An 11,030-nucleotide genomic window follows, 5' to 3' on the forward strand; every position below is an offset into this window, starting at 1 on the left:
TTTTAGGTGGGGAACTTGCACAATCGGTGGCTGACCAAATACTTTTTTGCCCCACTGTATTTGTGAATGTGGAGATGTTATATTGGTTTCACTGGTAAAAATAAATAATTGAAACGGATATATATTTGTTTTTTGTTGAGTTGCTTAATAATTATGCACAGTAATAGTCACCTGCACACACAGATATCCCACTAAAATAGCTAAAACTAAAAACAAACTAAAAACTACTTCCAAAAACATTCAGCTTTGATATTAATGAGTTTTTTGGGTTCATTGAGAACATGGTTGTTGTTCAATAATAACATTATTCCTCAAAAATACAACTTGCCTAATAATTCTGCACTCCCTGTAATGTTCTGCCGGGTGTGTTGTTGGGTTTCCCTCGATTTCTGGGTCGACAAGCGCCTTTGTTACTGGGACCAGTCATTTTAAGAAAGGCCCCCATTAGAACCCATGAGAAATGCAAGAAATGCATTATTGCTCAGTCTGCAATAGCTTTCCCAGAACAAACACCAATTGCAAATAACATACTAAAAATAAACCTGAAAATCTGTTTAGAACAGCGTACTATGTTGCAAAGAGTGAACTACCACTGGCAAAATTTAGCAGTCTTTGCAAACTTCAAAAAGCAAATGGCCTCGATCTTGGTTCCACTTGTCTCTTACCCGTGACTTCAGTGGAAATTTCAAATACAGGATCTGACACAGACTGATTCATGTCCTACACAGTTCTTACAAGTTCATAGAAATTTCTCTTCAATTAGAACCAAGTATTTGAGTTGATGATTGTAATTTTTATACAATGTTGTAATTTGTTTTTCAACAATTTTTTAATTAATGTTTTGTTTCCTTTACAATATTATACTTTAATGTATAATTTTATAAAGGAAACAAAACATCAATCAAAAAATTGCTCTCTTTTTTATTCGGGCTACTTAAATTTATTTTGGGCTACCAAAAACTGAAGAGTCCCTGCCCGAAGGGCTACCAGGGATTTTGAAATTTTACGAGCCCTGAGATATTTTTTTTTTTTATTACTTTTTTGTTTCAGCAACATTAAATTTAAAAACTGTACTTTTGAGTTAAAATATATATTTATAATTTTAATAAATGACAAATTAAAAAGGCATGAACATTTTTTTTGTATCGAAAAAATATCGAACCGTGACACCAAAGTATCGAACCGAACCGAACCGTGAATTTTGTGTATCGTTGCACCTCTAATAAAAATCAGAAATTCAATACCAAGTTCAGCGAGGCACACAGCGGTCTCTTGTTTACTAACCTGGTTTGTTTAGAGCTCCGTGATCTGGGCAGACCAATACAAAAATTTAATTCTTCACATAAGGGTGATGGGGTCAGTCTATTCATAGAAGAAAACGTATTTCGTTGAGTTGTGCGATTACAGTTTCTGGAGCTTAAAAATACCACACTGATGAAACTATCTCAGCACCAAGTTGGGTATATATAAACAAAGATGTCAGAAAAGTCTGTGTTTCCCAGTCATAATTATTACTTTAGAAGTCTAGATCTCATAATTACCATTACCAAAATCTGACCTGAATGTGGCACAAAATGCGAAGGAAAACAACAGCGAATGAAGTATTGATTTATAGCCCGGTCTCGCTGCGGCGGTTGTATCTCAGTACGTGGCCCGGTCAGAATATGTCAGTTTTATTTTTTACTTCTCCTGACACTGCTGCGTCCAGCTTTCTTTTTCCTGCCTGCATCATGTCACCGCAGTGCACTGGCCTGCTAAAATTAAAGCCACTTGTAATAAAGCTAAAAATACGACCACATGTACTTTATCAAGCAGGACTCATGAGCACACACTCAAATGCAATTTAGTTCTAATTTAATAAACTGTTCTCCATCAGCTCCGAGGTGTAAATCAGGCAGGAATGCATTAATTAGGAAGGCAGTGTTTATTAAAATATATATATGTGTATATAATCCTGTCACTGAGTATCAAGAGTGTTACAGTGACCTCTTGACTCCTCCAAGTAGACTTACTGCCAAGCTATTTTTGAGGTGGCAGCAGTAAGTCAAACCCCAGGGTCCTGTTGCAGAAAGGCAGCTTCCCCTGAGAGAGCGCCACAAAGTTATTAAGAGCTTAACACAAATTCTGAAGAGCTTCTCCTCATCGCCCCCATCAATTTCTCACTCTTACCCTTCATCCAGAGACTTAAGGATGTATTTACTGCAACTGCCTCTTTGATTTCAGTTTTCTGGAGCCCTGATATTTAGTCTGTTAATCCATACGGCTGCTATATTTCACTCCCGAACCAATAAATGAGCTCACTTTTTTTTCTTCCTACTCCCACATTAGTTAATTAAGGAAGAGCTGATGGGTGGACAAGAAATCCAAAAAGGTTACATTATGCAGAATTGCTGACAATAGCGAGGTAACGACGAGCCACCGAGCACCAGCCACTACACTGCTTCACCTACTTATCTCATGATTCCTGTTCTGCTGAGCTCATCGTTCCCAGACAGGCAACAAATTGTTTTATCCCATGACGCGCAACATAACGACAACATCCTGACCGAAAGAACGTCCATGACATTCATGAGGGGTGGTGTGTGTGTGTGTGTGTGTGTGTGTGTGTGTGTGTGTGTGTGTGTGTGTGTGTGTGTGTGTGTGTGTTGGCAGCACAAAGCACTCTTCACTGCAAAACAACAGGCCAGAAAATCAAAACATGTCTCTTGGGTTTGAGCCACAGATGGATCTGCAGAGGTTTCTTATTTAATATACAAACAAAGGTCACAACACAATGGCCGCACATTAGAGCTCTGAAACTTTAAACTGGATCCATTTAAACATCAAGGTTACCGTCCCACAGCCTAATAAAGGAGACCTGGAGATCACTTTAGTTTGTCGGCAAATCAAAGTGAAATTAATTTTACTGACCGAACAGCTATTCTCGGTGTGTGTTCTGTCTTCTAGTAGCTGCACATCCAGCAGTGCAAAAGAGACTTAGCAGAGTAGAACTAGGTTATGTGTTCGGCATAAGTTGCATGGTGATTCAGCCAGGTAAGGGTGGACACTTTGATGAAACAGAAAACTCGGACTTCAAGCTCACATAGCTCGAAAACTTCCAATCTTGCTTTATAGTACTTATACACATCTAATTATAGATTCAGTTGAAAAACAACTGATCAGATTTTAAAGACAGAGCATTAATACCACAGTCAGCACTTTATTAATATAGCAGAACCACTGAGCTAAGATCTCTTTTACAACAGAGACTTTGTCAAGATAGCAACCATATAAACTCAAAACATCTCAAAAGTATCAAAAATCCAACATTACATACAGGACCTACAACATAATATGCAGCATTGCCACACTGACTGCCAGTGTTAGGGTAAATGAAGCTGTGGGTATGCAGACCTTGTTTTTTAATAGTAGTGGCGTTAATCACTTTAACCAAAAGCTTAAATACGCACTTCCTGTTTCATTAATACAGGTGAGACAGCAACACAATTCTTTAGCCGCTGAATAACTTCATAACATAAAGTGCACTTCTTCTGTTTGGATGAAGGATCAAAGTCGAGTTGTAAAAACTTGTGTCTTTGTATCGAAAAGAAATGCAGCAAAAGTTTTTATTGTATTATAAACCTTCAAATTCATGGATGTGTGAATAAAAAAGGAAAAAAGAGCCTCTGAGGGTAATATCTCATCACCTCACTGGTATTTAATGTAACACGCCCCCAACAGCGCTGCCACTTAGGATTTTTTTTAAAGCAGTGCTGTTTTCAAGCTAAACATCCGGAGCTGTGGCTGCAGGCCGTCCATCATCCCAAGTGATTCATAGTGAGAGGCTGATGAAGCCAGCAAAGCTACAGGGCAAACCAGACACTGGAATCACAGCACTTTATTATAAGACAGGAAAGCAGCCAGGGGGACAGATATTGGGGGTGCTGACTTGGGATGGAGGGGGATTTCCGTCCTATAAAGCAGCCTCACCCCTCCCACAACAATGTCTGGCACAGAAAGATGTTCCCTTCTTTACTGAAGCTACATTTAGTTTGCTTCACATGTGAAGAAGCTGCAGTGTGTCCTGCAGGAAGAGGTGTAAAAGGAGATGCGCACTGAAGTGGCTCGTCTGAGGTTTGACAAGTCAAAGCAACAGCAATAACAACAACAACAACACAACAAGAAAACCACAAAAGATATCACGAACACTGACCTAAATCCTGTCATTTCTAATGTGAGACAGCTGCAGGCAATAAAACACAGCTTTAAAGTGAATGGTTCTCATAGCAAATGCAGTGGTGGGAGAAAAGCCCTGTTTGGGAAACAAAAACTATTTTCAGTTTGCCAAATTAGTGGCGAGGGAGCCAGTACAAACCACATCCACTCAGACAGTTCAGTAAAACCTAAATAGAGTCTGAGTAGACTCTAAATTTAAAAAAGGGAGCATTTAAAATAATTTAAAAACGTATATATTATATATAAGGTTCCAGAGGCAAACACAAAATCAGACATTATCAATAATCCACTGGAACAGTTTGCAGCAGCCTCTGTTTAATAAAACACAACTACTTTGGCCAGAGGCTCGATTAGTAATAATCAGCTAATCAATACAGCCATGGACCCCCTCGGGCACTGCTGTCTTACCTTGTGGCTGCCCTCCGTCCAGTCACACTGAGGCTTGTCATAACTTCAGTAGAGGTAAGAAAAGTTTGGGAGGAGAAGGAGGGAGGGGGAAAAAAAACTCCTACCCCCTGACTTCAGCCTTTGGGTCAAGTTACCGAAAAAGTTTAAAATGTGTTTCCGATTTAGAATTTCAAAATAAAACGACCACGTTGCACTGAAGGGGTTTGTTTTATCTCTTGTATACATTTACATCTCTAATCTCGTTTTCTTAAATCACGTTCTATCACAGCTCCTGTGTATACGCTGATGACAGACCTGTCAGCTTCAGTTATCTAATGTTTTGTCTGATATTATAAATACATTTAGAGCATTGAACTTTTAATTAATTTATTTATTTATTCATTCATGCTTTTGTATTGTAAAATTGATTTTCTAAAACATGCATTTTATTATTTTATTTCTCAGTAGTGATACAGTAATAATACAGTAGGTTTAACATTTGCATGATTTTTAGTAAAGAGCATTGTCTGATCAGTAAATAAGTCCAACAAACAGGTTTTCTTTCAACACGGCAGAGCATACACAAACATAATTCAAACTCACGACTGCTTATATCATGACTGATGCGTTGCTTTCTACCACTCTACTTGTGTGTTTGTCGGATGCACAGAGTCATCACTCATTTGGAAAAGCATCATTGGTGTTTATACATATTCCTTGTCTTACAGGGTTTTGTTTTGTTTTTTTTAACCTATGAAAATCATCTTCTGTGAGCATACTGTGTATCTATTAGTGTGAGTGAATATCGGGGGGGGTAATGTCAGCTGAAGCTTGAAAACAATTGAGGCGCTGATTTGTTTATGTTGTAGCAGGTTATTGGCTGCAAATCTTTTAACTGTTCCCAAAGCAGATCTCAGAAAATTAGTGCTCAGGATGCATTCAGGTACTTTTAAAACAAGCCACCTGCTGACCTCAGAGCAATTACAACTATGCTTACATTCAAAAGCAGACTTAAAAGTGTATATTTAACTTTTATATATTATTTATAAGAATTTGTAACTTTTTATTTTGTCTTTAATTGCTTTTTATGTTTTTATATTTTATTATAAGTATGTTGGTTTAACGTCTAATGAAATGTTGCTTTAACTGGCTTTTATTTTGAATGCAGAGGCCTTCTTTTCCGTCATTTCCTGTTTAGCTGCAACGACAGATTATATTTTGACGTAGGTTTTGGAGAGTTTGCCGCTAATTCCATCTTGAAGGAACACTGACAAACAGCTGAATGCTCCAATCAGGAACCCTGTGTGGAGCCCCCAGGGACCGACGACACATAGGCGGGACTTGTTTGTCAGTTTGGTCAAATGGCGCCAAATCTGGCATGTAATCATAAATCATTTTTAAATATTTCTTTTGTTTCTTGCATGTAAGGTCATTTGTGCCATTGTAAAAAAAAAAAAAAAAAAAAAAAAAAAAAAAAAAAAAAAAAAGCCCAACACAAGTTAAAATTTCTGGGTTTGAGATCAAAGTTTTTCCTTAACTCAAAGGGTTTGGTTGGTAAATTAACAGGAAGAAACCTCCAACAGATGCAGGGTCAAGGAGGGTTGGCCATCTACTGTGATCTACTGTGACTGGTTAGGGGCTACGGGAGGAAGACAGACAAAAGATACGCTATGGAAGAGAACCAGAGATGAATAATAACTAATGATTAAGGAGGCCAGTGAAGAAGAAGCACTCAGTGCATCATGGGAAGCTCCTTGCAGCCTGGGCTTATTGCAGGGTAACTATGGGAAGATTCAGGGTCACCTGATTCAACCCTAACTATGGGCTTTGTCAAAAAGGAAAGTTTAAAGCCTAATCTTTAAAGAAGAGAGGGTGTCTGTCTCTTGAGTCCAGACTGGGAGCTGAGAGGTTAAAAATAAAGTTTCTTGAGACGCCTTTGTGGCCGATTTATTCTAGACTGTCTGCCTGAGGGATGAAAAACCATGATTCCAAGAGATTTTCCCACATTTGGTGCTTTGACAGTTGTAGTGAAGGATTAATGACAAATAACAGCGTCACCAACCACAGGGCAGGGGACGCTGTTATTGGTCAAGTCTAACTGAACTCCTACTGGGTATTTTGGGTCCTACTTTGAGGTATTTACTCAGAATTTTGAGTTAATAAGTTGAGCTTTTGACATGCCTAATTCGAAATTTCAAGATCTGAAATTGACAAAACCGTCCAAGTATTGTGTGTCTCTTCCTGGCCTCAAAAAGGGGATGATTGACTTATTACCTGAAGTGGGAGCCCACCATCACCTCCGTCATTAAGAAAGCCCAGCAGAGGATGTACTTCCTGAGGCAGCTGAAGAAATTCAACCTGCCAACACGGACGATGATGCAGTTCTACACTGCAATCATCGAGTCCATCCTCACCTCCTCCATCACCGTGTGGTACGCTGGAGCCACTATCAGGGACAAACAGAGACTGCAGCGTGTTGTGCGCTCTGCTGAGAAGGTGATTGGCTGCAGACTCCCATCTCTGCAGGACCTGTACACCTCCAGGACACTGGGGAGTGCAGCTCGGATCTCAGCTGACCCTTCTCACCCTGGACACAGTCTGTTTGACCTGCTTCCCTCAGGCAGGAGGCTCCGGTCCATTCGCACCAGAACCTCTCGCCATAAGAACAGTTTCTTCCCCTCTGCTGTTGGACACATGAACAATAACCGTATGACTGTTCCCACCACTAACACATGACCCTACGTTGTGTTCACTGCATCATTCCATGTTTGGCACTGATCACCACCTGCACTCATGTATATATCATGTATATATCTATCTATCTACTTAGCACTTTTAATTCTTATTCTCATTTTTATTTTCATGTCCATTTAAGCTTAATTTATAACAGTATTTATAACAGTATGTTTGCACTGAAGCACCGCAGCAATTTCCTAATGTTGTAAACCCGCTCAACATTTGGCAATAAAACCCTTTCTGATTCTGATTGTGATTATTCGAAAGTACCTTCATAAAGCACTGTAAACTGCATCACCTGCCATCCAACAGCTGAGGGCGCTGTAGTCTTTCCAGTATGAAGGTACTCACGGGGATTCTCTACATACAACAAACAGGACGCCTGAAAACAAAAAGATTCCTAAAGTGGCTGTGACAAAGAAGCTTCCAAATGTTTTATACTGAATTAAAAATTTAAAAGAAACCTTACTGAGCCAAAATATTTGAAACCAAACAAAGAAACTGTAAAGGGTCATTTCAGTGAAATAAAGAATGAAAATATTGGCTTTAATACAATAAAAAGACATCAGCCACACACAAAGATACCAGTCTGAATGAAGTGTAACAAAGACTAACTAGGGAGAAGAGCCCTGCACCATAACAAAATGTTAAAATATCTCAAATTGATTCCCAAAATTCTTTTTCTGCTGTAAGTTTTGGTTATTTCTCACCATTTTGATCACCGTCAAAGCAAAGACTCTATAAAAAAAACTAAAAACTTAAGGATTATCATGTTGCATCATTCTCCTGACATGCTTGTTGAGTTCATCCAGTATTTTGGGGTGTGCACAGCTGCATTTAGCTCTTGTGTATCTTCAGTCATTTCTAATTCATCGCCTTGCTCCATGTTCATTACTGCAGTGGTCCTCTGGTCTGAGCTATGAAAGCAAGTTCAACATAAAGAGCATTTTGTTTTTGCTGTTTGCATGAAATTTAACAGCAGGACAGCGTGCAGAACAGAGTCACAACGGGGGTTATAGGAGTATTCATGCATGAGTCAAACATAAGCGTGCAATTAGGACTAAGTTTGGGTCCAAACCTAAGAGCTCTTTCATGCTGGTAATCAAACTGATGGCCCCAAAGATGAAACTACTGCTGTCAGTGGTTATGGGAGGGTTTAATCCAAGAACTTTTATGGATGACTGGTCTGTCCACAGGGATTTTCTTCCCACAGAAATGACCTCAAATGAACGCTACATTACTCTGTACTTTCAGCTCTCAAATGTGTCTCTGAGGATTCACGGGTTTTTTAAAAACCTTGTTAATGGTGAATTGTAACCATTGTTAAGCTTACACGGCAATTAATTGTGAAATCTGTTTTTATGGCCTTGAGGCTCAAAGTTTGGGCCTGCATTTTTGTTGGAGTCTACTCAACCTGTTTCTTATTTGTGCATCAGCTCAAACAATCAACATATTAAAATTCAAATAATACACTCATTCTCAACCATTTATTATCTTTTTCATATCACACAGAGCTGTTGTTTGCTTTCTCAAAAAGTGTAATATAAATTTTTATTACTGGGTTTAGCATTCATCCATCCATTGTTTTAGGTCACTGAGCAGCAGTCTAAGCAATGATACCCAGACCCTCATCTGCTACCTCCTCCAGCTCTTCTGGGGGTGGATGCTGAGGCGTTCCCATATCAGCCAAAAGATATAATGCCCTGGGTTGGCTCCCAGTCAGGCCTGCCCGAAACATCTCACCTTATCCAGGAGAAATTTGCCCCAGATAGTGTCTTCCAAGACAAACTGGTCCTTGGTGTCAGGCCAGACCAAGACCAAGATAGAAGATCAGTGGTCCATATTACCTTGCACAGATCATTACTAGGACCCCACCCTGGACCCACGACTAAGCAAGAAATTGCCATCCTTCATCCAAATCTATAAACAATAGGGGAACAATGCCACTCCTTCTCTGCTGCTGGGAAGCCAGACCATCCAGCATCTGGTTTGTTTTTGCTGCCATAACAAACCATAAACTATGAGAGAAAAAGGAACATTTGACTTAGTTACAGTTCACCTCTCCCTCTCCCGAAGCAGTTTCCTTTTTGCTTATAAGCCTGTTTTATGGGGAACTTACACAGTTCACAGTGATGACATGACCATTTCTTCACCTCACACAGTCTTTATGGGATGAGGGTGAGAGAACAGAGCTATAACAATGAAAGAAAAAAACTTCTTCTTTTTTTCTTTTTAGGAAGAGCTTTGAGAGAACGCACGAGAGTCACAATCATCAAAATCTCAGCTCATGGTTTTCTTATAGAATATTGTATCACTTATTACTGACTGACACACAAAAATATGATTTAAAAAAGTGTTTAAACAACCTGGAAACAGAGAGAAATGTTTGAGATTATAATGTCAAACTGCCTTTAAATGTGGTTATAATGAAACCTGTTATCATTAGTTCTGAGAAGCACATGAGATGTTTTAAGCCTGGGGAAAGCTGGCAAGATAGTTTGTTTGATTTTGGGTTAGAGGCAAGCAGTTTGTGAACTGTAACACTGCAGAGGTGACACATTGTTGAACCTTGGTTTGGATTTGACTGATATAAGATGGAGTGTGAGCTGCTGGACAGGAAGGCTGAAGCAACAATGCTTTCAGGTCAGTGTGACCCAGCAGGGTCGACATGACACTGTGTCAATACATTAATGAGCAACACGACACTGAAAACACAGCAGGCTCTGGACGGGAAGAGCAGTGCAGTTCAACAGTTCATATCTCTGGAGCCAAACTATCCCACCCTGGAGGAACAGATACTTAGAAGTAGCAAAGCTGCTGCTTCTGTGATCTTGGTAGAAAGACCTGTGACCTGGTCCACTTCTTAAGAAACACTCATACACAGATAACCCTTTCCCCCACTTGGATCAAAACATAAAACTTTTGGTCTCTACAATGAAACAAGGCAAAAACAAACAATGACTTCAACTGAATACATTCATTTAAAAAAGAAGTTACACCTTGTCAGTGTTGAACTCCCTTTTGCCTTTAAAACTGCATTTTCTTTCAAAGTACAGATTCAACAAGCTGCTGGAAAAACTCTCAGAGATTCGGGTCTATATTGACATGATATTTTCCATCCCAAAGAAACCAGGAGTGTTAGCTTGGTGGAACCAGCAGGTAGAAGATGGGTACACTGTGGTTATAAAGGGATAGAGATAGTCAGCAACAATACTCGGGCAGGCTGTGGCATTTAAATAATGCTCAGTTGGTACTAAGGGGCTCAAAGTGTGATAAGAAAACAGTACAGTATTACTACAGTATTACTTCACACTACAAGTCTGCACCATTAATACGAGTCAGGATAGATCCATGTTGTTTATGCCAAATATTGACCCTACAGCAGAAATTAAGACTCATCACAACAAACATTTTAAATTTTTCCAATCTTACATGTTACACAAGGTTACATTTTTCCCAACCGGTCACGGCAGATGGCCCCGCCCCTCGCTGAGCCTGGTTCTGCAGGAGGTTTCTTCCTGTTAAAAGGGAGTTTTTCCTTCCCACTGTCACCAAAGTGCTTGCTCATAAGGGGTCATATGATGGTTGGGTTTTCTCTGTATGTATTATGTATTATTATTAGGGTCTACCTTACAATATAAAGCGCCTTGAGGTGACTGTTGTTGTGATTAGTATAAATATGGTATATTTAT

The 11,030-nt window shown here is 39.4% G+C and overlaps 1 protein-coding gene across 2 annotated transcripts in view; it reads right to left on the bottom strand.

The window, feature by feature from the left end:
• The window catches only part of kank3 (KN motif and ankyrin repeat domains 3), a 46,938-nt gene extending 42,199 nt beyond the window's left edge, over positions 1-4,739 (bottom strand). For both annotated transcript variants that reach the window (XM_026194266.1, XM_026194265.1), the window contains exon 1: positions 4,624-4,739. The gene's annotated coding sequence lies outside the window, so the exon portion shown is untranslated. The remainder of the gene's footprint in view (positions 1-4,623) is intronic.
• Between the last annotated feature and the right edge of the window lie 6,291 nt (positions 4,740-11,030).

The sequence above is a fragment of the Astatotilapia calliptera genome, chromosome 15 (assembly GCF_900246225.1).
Source record: "Astatotilapia calliptera chromosome 15, fAstCal1.2, whole genome shotgun sequence".
NCBI lineage: Eukaryota > Metazoa > Chordata > Actinopteri > Cichliformes > Cichlidae > Astatotilapia > Astatotilapia calliptera.